General features: G+C 45.0%; 1 protein-coding gene across 5 annotated transcripts in view; it reads left to right on the forward strand.

Moving 5' to 3' along the window:
* The window catches only part of fz2 (frizzled 2), a 95,152-nt gene that overhangs the window by 47,471 nt on the left and 34,338 nt on the right, over window positions 1-13,343 (forward strand). The window contains exon 1 of one of the 5 annotated variants that reach the window (XM_086972309.1): window positions 7,512-8,544. The exons of the other annotated variants lie outside the window; for them this stretch is intronic. The gene's annotated coding sequence lies outside the window, so the exon portion shown is untranslated. Of the gene's footprint in view, window positions 1-7,511; window positions 8,545-13,343 lie in introns of those variants that run through there. 5 annotated transcript variants of the gene reach the window in all.

Here is a 13,343-nt window from a genome sequence, read left to right on the forward strand (position 1 = left end):
GACTTCAACATTGCATGCGCTTTATCTGTAGTGTCCTTAACGAGTCTCCCTGTCAAGGACATGGATACTTCTATTGCAAGTTGTGGCAATAATAGAAATCGTCAGTTGCAATTGTAGTAACCTCGCTGGCGAGCAATGCTGCTAGCAAGACGAAGCGGCAACGGCACGCCGCTTCCTTGAGCCGTGACATCAATTAGATGACGACGGGTGAAATGGCTCATCCAGACAGGCGGCAATCTTGACTAGCCGCTGGGGTCTTTATGGGGAAATTACTGGACGTTTCCGGGCTTTTCCAACCGTGTTCTGTTACAAATGTGCTTAGTTGCTTTGGTTCGACAGTTGCCAGCATCAGCAGCAGTTCTACCACTCTACAACTAACGTGCTCCTGTCAGATGGCATTGAAAGCATCAGGCCTCTGCTGGCCTGTTGCCTTGGCCACATTTGGGGTCGTTCTGTCGACTTGACTGGCGATGGCTGTTGTTGTAACCGTAACAATTGTTCAGCTACAAATATATGTATGTGTACGTGTGGACACATGCGAAAACGAACGCGTCCACGCGAACAAACGCATACATAGGCACAAACAGACATCCGTGTATTCTACGCAACGCCAGACTACGACAGGCGAAATCCACGGCGGAGAGCTGCGGCGACGATGAGGGCGCTGCTAGCTCTGCTGCATATGCCTGGTCCACAGACATTGACATACACTGGCGCGTCAAGTGGAAGTATAGAAAACAATGGGGTGAGTGAGAATTCTCTTCCATCATGCTGCACGTCTCTGCGGCTCGAGACAGCATTGTTGTTCAGGGTTGAGCGGACATGTCACTCTCATGCTTGGCATCGTGTTCTCCTTTAACGAGAGCGGAACATCAACGCAGGGCTTTGCAGTGGGGCTTTGCTCGAGGCAGACAAAGCCAGATAGGTTTATGGGTCCTCATGGCTTGGTCGGCTTCATTTATTCCTTCAGCCACTTTCAACTGGGTGTGAACGGACGCTGTTGTAACGACCCGGCAAGACAAGCAGCGTACTCTACAGACAAGTATCGCATTTCCAGCCAGTCTGCAATACTAGCAGCGGTATACACCAGCGGTTATCGACGCATATACATTATCTTATTGCGAAGTTCTTTGTTTGTTGTCTTGTCTGAGGCAACGGAAGCAACAGCGGCGTTAGCAATAATGGTGGTTAGGATAATACTAGTTCCTCTTCACTGTCTCATTTTTCATTTTTTCCCACTAACAACCCTAGTTTTTTTACAGCAGTCGCACCTACATGATACTATGACCAAATACAGAAAATACAGAAGAAAACATTACGCGATCGGTCGGCAGACCATTCGAAATGGAAGCCATGAGCGTGCAGAGAAAGAGGGGACAATGCGCCAGCCGGAGAAGAGGACGTAGACGAAAAGAACAAAATGTCAGATGACCTATGGTAGGCACCTACATAGGACAGGGACTTCAATAGGAGCGCCATCGAACGCTGACGCAATCGCGGCGGTGGCCTCGTAGCGCAACAGAGAATCACTGCAGGAGCTGAAGGTGCTGAAAAGGCGACTAAAAGAAAGGTTCGAAGAGGCCATGGAACTCGGCGGGTCCTGTAAGACCCACAGGCTTAGTACCCTAGCAGTGCCTCAACAGTGTGGATAAAATCAGCAAAGGAAATGACGCAGTAAACAGGGAAACATCAACACGGAACAGAGGGTTTTCCACGCGAGGGAGTGGCTAAACGTCAGAATAGATAGGCGCTGGTAGTCAAGCAAGCCAATAGATAGTAAGAGTGAAATGACAGGGATAACTGAGGCTGGATCAGTAGAAAGTTCAATGAGACACAGAAAGGAAGAGTGAGGAGGAGCGAGAAAATAGTAGAGAAAAGAAAAGGTAAGAGTTGTTGCTGTAGACAACGAAAGGCAGAGGGCAGGAAATGGCAGAAAAATACTACTAGCCTGTTGTGGTTGTATCCTTAGCCATTTGCTGCGTATAGTGAGGCATTAAAGGAGACAAAGCGAGTCTAATGCTAATAGTTTTTAGAAGTAATCAGTAATCAGGTCAGCTTGAGTAATGACTCGATCTGATTACAGAAAACGACCGAGGCAAAAAAGGCTGACACGAAATGAAAGGTCGACGTCCGTCCGTCACATCGATGGCTCGGCCTAACATTTTGCTGTGCAATGGCGTATTTAGGAGCCGAATTCGAAGTGAAAAATGAAAATCACAAATGATGCTAATAGCGCACTAAGACATTGGCGTCTCTGTAATTATAAGGGTTCTAGCGATTAGTCACTAGAGATGATTCTTCAGTCTTAAAAAGTGGCCGGAGTGACAGAAGAGTCCCCGCCCGTCGTGTCGTTACACAGATAGACAAGCCGTTCCCAGGCTCATCCACAAACTGAAGGGGAATTCTACAGTGAGTAAGTGATAGTAACTGAAACGTGACATAACACAAATAGCGGCGGTTGCTCTATGCATGTGCAAACGTAGTTGAAATATAGATAGTAGAGCTAAGGGCAAATTTGGGCTGTGAGTGCAAATAGTTAAATGTTGAGTGACAATACGCACAACGCCTACATATTGCTTTCGGCAACGTTAGCCCATAGGTTTTTTTCATTTTGGGAAAGTTAATTGGGCTCATTTATTTCAGGTAAGCTATCTGTACCTCTTTGCTGCGGCGTAGTCAGTGGCGCTGCAGAAAACGCGTTGCGAACATTGCCTCTACTCAGGCTAGACTGCCCTTGCACGGTAACTCGCGCACAGAGCCGGTTTCCATTCACAGCGGAGTTATCGAGATGGCAGGGCGGCACTGTAACTACGCCAGAACTATTACGTCCTTTTCTCTTTCCGCTTGAGGAGTGTATCCAAGGAAGCCTGCCATAGTTGGCCGCAAAAAGTGGTATTTGTGGGCGTGTCCCACTGAATCCTACTTGCGTTTCGATAAAAAGGTTCGCACAAGATTTACATACCTTAGAATATCACTGGTTTCTAGGCGCACAGCCCCGATTGACTTTATATTGTCAGAAGAAAATAGAAGGAATGCAAATAGCATTGAAACGATTCCTTGGAAAGATCCCTTTCGCCTACCAACCTTAGCGTTTCATCCAGTTCCCAGCCGTTCCGAATGGGTCTGAACTTTAAACACTTTCCGACCTTTACGATTCGTAAAGATTTATATGTCCAGGAAAAGCTCGGGAATTCACCTAAATTATTCCTGCGTTCTCCGTTGCTGCGGCGGTAGCAGCTCTTCCCCTCCTTTCTTTCCGTTTCTCCTTAGGACAACTTAACAACGAGCAGCAGGCCAAGCCGGGCCTCTCATGGTGACGATCAACACCAAAGCCAACAGCGGAAACGTGTTTCCATTAACGAGTAATATTCGCTTTGCACAAGCCGGAGCGAGCCAGTGCGAATTCCTGTTCTGTGTTGGTTGATCGGTCAGAGAGACAGAGAGATGGCCGTGGACGTCCTTTGGCCTGGTGGCAGTGGCCGGAAAAGGTGTGTACGGAGTTATGGGGATACAACTAAGAGCCATGCTAGGGATGGCGGTAGAATGCACGACTTGAGTATTTTCCGATAACCCACCATTGCCAGTAGCACTTCCCGCTCTTCAGTTTCCTCTACCCAACCAATAGATAGATTGAACTAAGCCACCAAACTCGATTTGAGCGAACCCGCTGGAATACTCGACGACGACGACCACAATATACGGGGTACAATTGTACGCCATTGCTATCATGCTATTCGAAGTGGCTCGGGATTGCGCCACGTATGACACTACACAAGCAGTGGGTTACTGTGACTGCAGTGGCTAGAGTCCCGACTGCGTTTTCGATCCGGAGAGCGCAGGGCGTCGCGCCGTAATCTTCTTCCGGATTTCATTAAAGCCTCTAGGAGCCATCCGGCACTCAAAAGCGGCAGCAGCCACAAGCCTACATTAAAATCTCATTTGGTCGCTGTTCGTTCTTCCGCTTTTTCTTTGCTTTGCTACAAACGACAAGCGTTTGTTTCGGTCGCGCGGTCTTTTTCTGTTTGTCATTCCTCCTCTGCGGACTTTCCTGTACAAGCGAACCCAAACGAGACTGTTGCAGTGGGAGTGAGCGGAGGCAATGAAGAGGAGAATCCCCAGTAAATGGTAAAGTAGTTATGTAGCGTTAGTTGTACAATTTTCTCGTCTTTGAAAAGAGACACGGATAGAAGAGTCTAAGAAAATAGAAAGGACGATGCTTCTGATGTCCTGTTTCGTTCATTCAACTTCCCTTCTCAATCGATCGCTTTCCCTGTCCTCTACTATATACTCTCGTACACTCTGTGTCTAGTTTAGTGAAGTAGAGGCAGAAGCCAAACTTCCAAAAAGGAAACAGATACAAGGGATGGTGACGTAAAATTTAACGATTATTAATTGGGACAGAACGGTGAAATCCACTGCCGAATTGTTCTGCTAGAGTACATCCTCCTTATGCATGGTGAGAAAAAAGGGGCAGAAAGGGGAAGAGACTATGGCATAAAATGGAACAGGAGAGTTAGGCGCAGCATTTACACTGGTCCTGCTATCCGGCCGACGTTGATATTTTGACTTTACCGACTGCGCTACGGCAGATAATACGCATAAGACTGGAGGCGCGAGAAGCAAGACAGAGACGATGCAGGCTTGTTGGACGTCCTCGTAGTGGGACAGGATGAGGGCACCTTCGAGTTGAAGCTGGTGCTGGCGATGATCCTAAGCGAGAACGTTGCCACCTCGCTAAACAAGGATGGAAAAGAGGAAACCACTAATACAGACTGGCTGAAAAAAAGAGACACCAGTGGGAGCCTCCCAGAGAAGTGTAATTAGCAAATATTCTCTGGGGGAAATATCTCAGAGTCGTCGTCGTCGCCTGCCCATTCTCAACGCTTTACGCACTGTCAGACTCCGCTAAGTGACATCCTTAGGTGGACGAAGGCCGCTGGTAGTCTGAGCACATCCGGGACGGGGACCGCGGACGCCAGAAAAGGTGCGGAAAGAAAGCGCCAGCATATACGGACAAAATGGGCTCAGTGTTCAGGACAGAAACAGACTACTCAGGCGGAAGCAGACATTACTTTGCCTATAGTAGTGCACAGATTGAAATTGATGTGTGTTAGTCGGACCAGTAGAGACCTAACAGGAATCCTATAATAGGAAGAGAGATGAAGTGCGAATAAGGTTCAATAGAAGGAAAAGAAACGTTCAGTAACACCAACACAAAATGGCCTTCTTTCTGCCCCTTAACGATGGCACGATTTGAAACTGAAATTTCGAACCCAAAGCGAAGCATAGGGACAGACAGCGTTTCAGGGTCAGACATTCAAGTATCGCAACAATTAATTGTACTCACTAGAGCAGCATGCATTTCGTGAGTTCCTTTGATAGTGGTGAAGTGCTTGTGAAATCATAACGAACAACAGTTCTGCTGGGAAAAAGTCCAGTGACTGGTGACATGGAACAGAAAAGCGGTGTTTGCGTGGATGGAATGCACTGACCGAGCACGTCTCTCAGAACATTATAGGAGACAGAAGTGTATGAATAATCTGGGGTTGTAGAAAGGATATAAAAAGACAGCAAAGGTCTACTAAGCTCCCAGCGAATACGTATATATGAAAACAGCATATGTTAACCCCAAACGCTATATCTCTGATAACTTATAATATGAACAAAAGCAGTATTTTTATGAATTCAATATGCTTAAAGGAGTAGAATAATGCCAAGAAAATAACATGGCTATTCAATCGAACCATATTGTTCTAGGTCAGACTCGCCCTAAACGACGTAGTCGAACGAGAAGGCTTGATGATACATTAAAACTATGAATAGACGGACCGACAACTGGGTTTGAAGTGAGCCTGCTTCAGAACGTTGTGTAAGCACGCTTGCTATGACGACACCGAAGGGCACCTGGCTCAACAAAATAATCGGTTCTACCCGGAGCAAAATTGACTGCCCTACCACTTGCAAAACTACAGCAGCGACAGAGAAAAGTATTTACCGTTAGCCATTGCCCGCTGTCGACAAAAGGCTTAGCCGTTTCAAATTCTTATGCAGCAGTGTTTTCTACGTAGTTACTGCCATATGAGTAATGAAGGCTGGTAGTGGTGATGAAAACGGGACATCGCCTCGGGCGCGAGAAGCGCAGCGCTGGCGATGCGATCAGAAGAAAGCGGGAACAACGCACAACAGCGTTGCCAAGAGTTTAGAGAAGTCCTACCCTTACAGATCAGCGCAATCAGTTCGAGTACAAACGACAGTGATAGTTGGGTGGATAAAAGATTTGGGAGCTACTAGCATTGGTGGGAGGGGTTTGGTAGCTGCTGGCAGAGCGGTGTCTCGAGCCCTTGCAAGGGTGGCGAAGGAAGGGCCGTGTTGGCAGCCGGTGAGTTCTTGAGACTCCCCATTACGACGAAATGGCAAAGACGAACGCTGGCTTCCCTCCTCGATTGGTTCGACAACAAAAACGCAATTATTCACGCAATGGTGGGTCTCCGCGCTACCTCGGTAGCAGCCCCGGCGATGGCGACAGTGACGGTAGCAGCTATGCACCGGCAACTGCACTATATGTGGATCCTAGTTAATGGTTGTTCTTTTCGAACAGGCAGCAGAGCGTCGAAGGCAAGCTCGTAACAGGTTAGAAGCTCGGGGCATCGCAACGAGGTCCTTGGTAGAACCGACGGTTGCCTGTGCGCCAACATAAGGGAAACAGAGTTAAAATCAGGGAAAAAGTGTACGGCAAACGGTCGAAAGCACGCAACTACAACAGGTGCATTCAGCTGGCATTCTAGTTACCACCCACAATCTCTTTACTCCATTATTTCAACCGTAGCTAGATTTGCACTCAAGTCTAAACAACACTGGGCACTGCAAAACATATTTGCCGCGTAACAGAGAAAAAAAAGCCACGCCGGAGGGCGGCGAGTGTTTGGGCAACGGCAAAGCAGTGTGAGAAATAGAAACTTTACGTTCGTGTGCACAGTCTTTGATAGATAACACAGCTCGTTCAAAAAGGCCGACCGTTACTGAGCGAAAGGGGTTGTTTTTAGTCGCGTAATGAACCGATCTTCACCAAACGCTCATGCTATATTTGGCCAAGTTTTGCCTTTTTTCTGTTGCCTCAACATGATTGTGCTAACAGCGTGCATCGATGGCGTGTAAAAATGCGGACGAGCAATTGTAAAGGAAGATCATTGTCCTGTTATAGTCGGTACTGGCGAAAAGCGTGTGCTTCGACTTGGCGCACCCACTGAACCAACGCTATAAACGACGCGGTAGTTCGTAACAAATGCGTAGAACTAGCGGTGTCGATTATATATCGTATTGGTGAAGCGGTGCTGGAAATTATATTACGACTGTGTGGACCATAGGTGTACCTGAAAACCGAATGAATCTCTGGTTTTTTAATCCACGTGGGATTTAATGGACGCTGCACACACGAGCTACAAATTCCAATTATGCGTGTGATCGCAATTGCGTCAGCCTCTGATGGAACAAACTATCTGGAACTCGAGCTCTGAAATAGATGATCTCGGGATGCCTGGCTGAACAGGTAGACAATAGGAACGAGAAATCTGTGCATGCGTTAGTAATTAATAACTTATCTACTATGTCCGCAGACTGTAACGTAACAGAGCTTACTAACGACGCTATTTGCCGCCGTAAAAGATCTATTAGAGAGGAAATGGCAAGACGAAACACGTGGGCATACGATTCGTCTCATTAAACGTGACATTGCACGTATGATCACGGAATTCAGCCGCCTTCGAAATATCGACGACTCAGTCTAGAAAATACGCAGATGCTCTCTGACGACACAACGATTATAAATGATAAGAATGTTTATTTTGAACGGGCAAATGCCATTGTACACGAGTTTCAGGCCTTTATGTGGCTTTTTTATTACTTATTATTAAGTCATAATCATGTTCTCAAAACTGCTATATTATACGACTGTTTGTTATATGCACAGATTAATCAGGTAATACTACAATAGAAATTCAGAGAATTTTAATCGTCCTCAGCTGCTGTCGCTTGCCAGCGCAATAATAGCTTTTAGACGAGTATTTTGCTTAATGCTGACACACGCTCATTCTTCAGCTTCCTCGTGCATATTTGAGTTTATACACACCCTTCTCTCTGAAAACTAGGAAACGCGGAAAGACAGTGTTAATAACAATGGTTGAATAACACCCACCACAAGCGTTGATGCCACCGCTACGACCATTCATGTAAGGGCAGTGGTTTGGAGGAAGATTGAGGGAGAAAACGTAGGGGACGAGGTCTCCTCGTCAACTTCAAGATCACTTTTATAGGAGAATTTCAGATGTCTGAAGTTAGGAGAAAGCGACATGTCGACGATGCGTCTGCTGCTGCTACCAGGGCTACGACGACGGCAACACCGACAACGTCAGCAATCTCAACGGCCACCTTCATCGCGACGTGCGCTGCTGCATTGTACGATGCCGACCCGCTAGATGGATCAAAGGCCCAAAGAAGAAAAAACTGAGCAAAGTGGTTTGCCCCGACACAAGGGACGAAGAAGGCAAGGTGAGCCTCGAACCTGTTTCGCGCCAGCACTCGCGAAGCGGTTTAAGAAAAACTCGTCTCTAGCAGTAGAGGAAAACCCATCTTAGGTTTGATAAGATAGCAAGCAAGACTGGTCGACTGGCTATTCGAGCTGCCGGTCACTTGAGAGTCGTTCCTGTGGGATTGGAGGTGGGTGTCTGTCTCCCTCATGTAAGTGAAAGACAGAGGATAAGAAGGGAGAGAAAGACAACGGGTAAGGTACCGAATGGACAGGAAATGGAAGCTGTGCACCCTAAAAGTAGGCCTAGAGCTGAGTGACCTGGTGGATCCGTTTGGTTACTTGTGATGGTCATGCTGTACGCGATGGCTGACCGTGCTAGGCTAAGCGGCTGATTATGGAAGAAGTGGTCGTGGCTGGTCTTGAGGGTTTGGGAAAGCATTGAACGAACAGGAATATAGGGGCTGGGTAGCCGGTGGGCAAACGCAGAGCACAAAAGAGGACTACATTTTAATTCGTGTGAGCTCAACATCCTATGAAGGGCTATAAGCAAGCGACAGGTTTTAACGTGGCTGAAGAGAAGCGAAGGAAAGACGGCGCTTTAAAAATCATGACACAGCTAAATGGTTCGAACAGATTAGCTCTAATCTTAGTCTGGGAGGAAAGTAGAAATCACTATGGGGTAACTAGCCTGATGCCTGTGTTCTTGTTTTTCATGCCTTCATATTCGTATGAGGAACGCGTGAACACTCCTGGAAGAGGGGGCATTCGTGTGTTGTCATAACCGCCCACAAGAACACTAGTCTAAATCGGTGTATACCCGATGAATTAATGTTTGTCTCCAATTTGACACAATCCTATTTATAGGATCGAGTAATCAATCGATTCGGCAAAGGGAAGTAGACTCGTTCCAAGTACTTTCATACCAAAAGTAATAGGAGTGAAACATGTCGGGGGAAATTTCAAAATGCGAATCCAGTATGCCTCGTACAAGGAGGGCATTTATATTTCATACCCGTTTATTGTTCCTTTCGAGCAGACATTACTAGCGTCCCTCGTAGACCAGTTGAAATGAACAAGAAGTATACGCAGACGCTTGAATACGAGACCCATACATTTCTCTGAAAGGAACAACACGCGAACATAACATTTTTGGCGTATTGAAGTATATTTCGAAAGAGGACAGCGAAACAGAGCCGGCGTGAGATTTCGTTAAAACCTTTGGGCTGTCAAAATGGAAAACGAAAAGTGATATAGAAACTGCGGCACGGAAGACAAGAAAGAAGACAAATTGTAGAGGCATCCTTTGATACATTGACTCAGTAACTGATTAGTTTTCTTTTTTTGGTATTAGGTAAACAGGGCGACTTTGATGATTATTTGTAATCACCTAATATAATATGTATCAAATCATATAGAAAAAGATCATTGAGAAAAACAAGTAGTAAAAAAATAAGCATAATGTATACGATGTTATGTTTTCCTGAGCTAAAAAAGCTATAACGACATTCTAAATTAAATTAAATTAAATTCACTCAGCTAAGATAACATGGCGTATTTCTATAAAATATAATTACGTGCAAAATTTCTTGTTTGTATTCGATGTTAATCATGAGCTTAACTTGATAACTTAAGTACAGTGCTTGACTGAAGTTGGATTTTGGTCGTCCGTCATAACACGAGAACTGCGCTCGTAGCGACATTGCCCTTGATAATTTCTATAGAGCAAAGGTGGACAAATAATAGTTCAGTCGTAATCACAAACAATTTACCAAGACAGCTTCAAAATGCGCATAATCATTAGTGTGAGCTCCTATTTCGATTTAATTGAGGTGAAAAGTGAAGTTACGAAACTTCATTTTAAAGTATTGCCACCAAAACAGTATTAGTCTAAAAAGACTACAATCAGCCAATGGTTAAATCATCCTCGCATATAACACGCTCTAACAACAAAAATCAGCGTCAACGCCGGGCCACTCACTATAAGCCATGTCAATAACTCAGAGCAGAATACTTCGTGGCTTCCTATGCCGCAAATATGGGCTGACAGCGAGCAGCAAATATACTATGTTGATATCTCGGGGAACGAGCTATATAATTTAGTTGGGCTAGCAACGTCCTATGGTCGTTACTGAGAGCAGTCCTAGAAGACTGTCAGTGGTGGAGGTCAGTTGTCGTTTGAGTCGCTTTGGATATGTACATTGATTCGCACATAGAAAACAACAGACTCGAAATATATATGTGTATGTATTGCAGTAAAATGTGCACGCTTGAACTTCAGAATTCAAATGTGGTCTGAATTGCATTAGGCTGGATCCTTGATCACTAGAAAAACATCCTGTCCTAAACCGTCATAGCCTACGTAATGGTTGGTTCAGGAAAGGATTTATAAAGCTGCAAAACTATATACTGGGGGAAAGCCTCAAAGATCCCGTAATGCTGCAAGCATAGGATTTTAGGCTTAATTCAAAGAAATGCGAAGGCAAAGCACGTTGCAGGTTACCTTAATCGAATGACTGGCCTGTCAAAGTTGTTTAAGGTGCTTGCTATACTGATGGGAAATTGAGGAGTATTAAGTAGAGCACCTTCATTTTAGAAATGTTTGCGGAAAGGCCGAGTGTTAATGTTAGCCCGGTTTATTTGAGAGTAACAGATGTCTGCATTAGCGGAGGAGTAGCGAATCTGTCTTAATAGAAGGAAGTTGAATAGCGAAAGAGGCGGTTTATTTTCGCGGAAATTTATATAGCAGAGCCGTCAACTCGCGTAATGTACAAATATAAAAACCAACTTTTGACAAGTTCCACGTGTTAACGAATTGCCATTTGCAACAACGCTGTTAATATATGCAGTTAAAAAGTAGTTGTTCAAATAAGGTTTGCCATTAGTCAGATTAGAAAATCCTCTCGCGGTGCGGGAGATGCTATTGAAAATTTTTGTGACATCAATTAACGCTACAGGTTCTGTGTCAAGGATCCTTTTAGGAACTTTGTACTAATGAACTTTGCGAGGGAGATCCACTGCGATTCTTCGCTCGGCTCAAGCGACGAGGGCCACCGCAATGGGCCGAGGGGCAGCGATCCCATCTGAAGAATTCGTTCACTCAAAACCCATATTGGCGCTATTGATTGTACGTACAAAAGAAAATAGCCTTTCGGATAAACTTTTTTTCATTTTCTTTTAATTATTCGGGAGTCACGTTATCAATTTGTTTCCTTGCGAATGTACACACAAAGTATATAAAACACAAAATAACGGCCTCAAAAAATATCAGATTATTCTGTTATTTTAGATAAAGTCGACTAAATGAAAGATGTTCTTGTGGAATACGCAGTGGTTACATATTCCAAACTTTGATTGAAAAAAATTAAACCTACTTTAAATACAATAGTATCAATCATTCCAGCAACATAAGCGAACAGATCAATACTTTTATTTACCTTCCGCGCAATATATATACAGGAAGATATTGCGCAAATATATATACTGACGTTTTGGTCTTTAGTATAGCGGGGGTCACCTGGTGACGCCGTATTGGTAACGATTTTACCCGATCTTCAAACATCATTAATACATGCAGATTTTCTTTTAATTCAACGAACGCATTATCCAGCCTAATCCATAACAGCCCCGGTAGGGCTTTTTAAAAGTGGAAGCCTTTAATAGTTTCCTTTAATAAGACTTTTAAATGTCATTTTTCAAACTATGCATTATCAGTAACTACGTTACAATTAACGGTTAACTCCAGTGCGATATATGTAAACCATTTAAAGCAATCTCAGTCTCTTCTAATATTAAATTAATAGAGGTTTGGAAACGTAGTTTATCATTACACACTTCCTTTCACAACTTCGACGCGTCACCGCTTCAGCTGTTGCCAAATTCATCCTATCCATGATTGGAAAATCAAGTTGGCTCCACATTAAAACGGACGGATGGAGGGCAAAATGTCTAAGTGCACATGTATCATTGCTCATTTCGTTCGTGTTCAGTGAAGAGGCTTGCAGTCACGACGGCCGCAGACTCTGTATTTAGTGGTTCTGGTGGCCATTCGGTCAGCGATGGTGTGGAGGGCTTTTCAAAAAGTCACCACTGCCACGGGTAACCACGTCAGCCTTTTATTCTCTAGTGTCCATTGAGAGTATGAAAGGTGAACCCAATGCAAGCTACTCCAAACGCTGTAGCTCGTCGGAGAGAACGCGAGAGAGGGTTAGCTTGGTGAAATTGTAGGACCGGCGGCGGCAGTTCCTTGTTCAACGGCGGAAGCTTCTGAAGCTAGCAGGGTTGAGAGTGACCTGCTTTAACGTAGCTCAAGCGGGAAGCAGACGGAGTGAAGAAAACGTGAGGGAGAGAGGCATAATACTCATTTTCCGCCACAACGCGTGCTGGCACGGAATTTCTCTTATAGACGATCTATACTAACGGCTTCCAGTCCCCACGATAACTGTACTCGTGAACTAACGATCCTGAGTGCGATAGCTCACACAGTGCAAGCAGCGACAGATGCAAATCTTGACAAACAGCTGGAACTCACTAGCTGACAAATGACTACCTCCGATGATAACACAGTAGTGAATGTGTGCTTTTGCGTCTGTCTGCCTGCCTGCCTGCCTGTCTACAAAAATGGTTGTGTATTTCACGGCATGAATGCAGCTAAGCCAGAGATACTGGAGCAAAGCCTTGAGAATCGTAATGTAGTGACCTATTAAGGCCTTACTTCGCCATTCCCTTTTCTTCCGTTCTTCCTTTCAGCTCTGCTCGCAGCTTCTTATGAACGTATCCTTTATAAAGCCTAGTACTGAGGCTGCCTTCATCTGTAGGCAGT

This window comes from Varroa jacobsoni, unplaced genomic scaffold (genome assembly GCF_002532875.2).
Source record: "Varroa jacobsoni isolate VJ856 unplaced genomic scaffold, vjacob_1.0 scaffold_1428, whole genome shotgun sequence".
Lineage (NCBI taxonomy): Eukaryota > Metazoa > Arthropoda > Arachnida > Mesostigmata > Varroidae > Varroa > Varroa jacobsoni.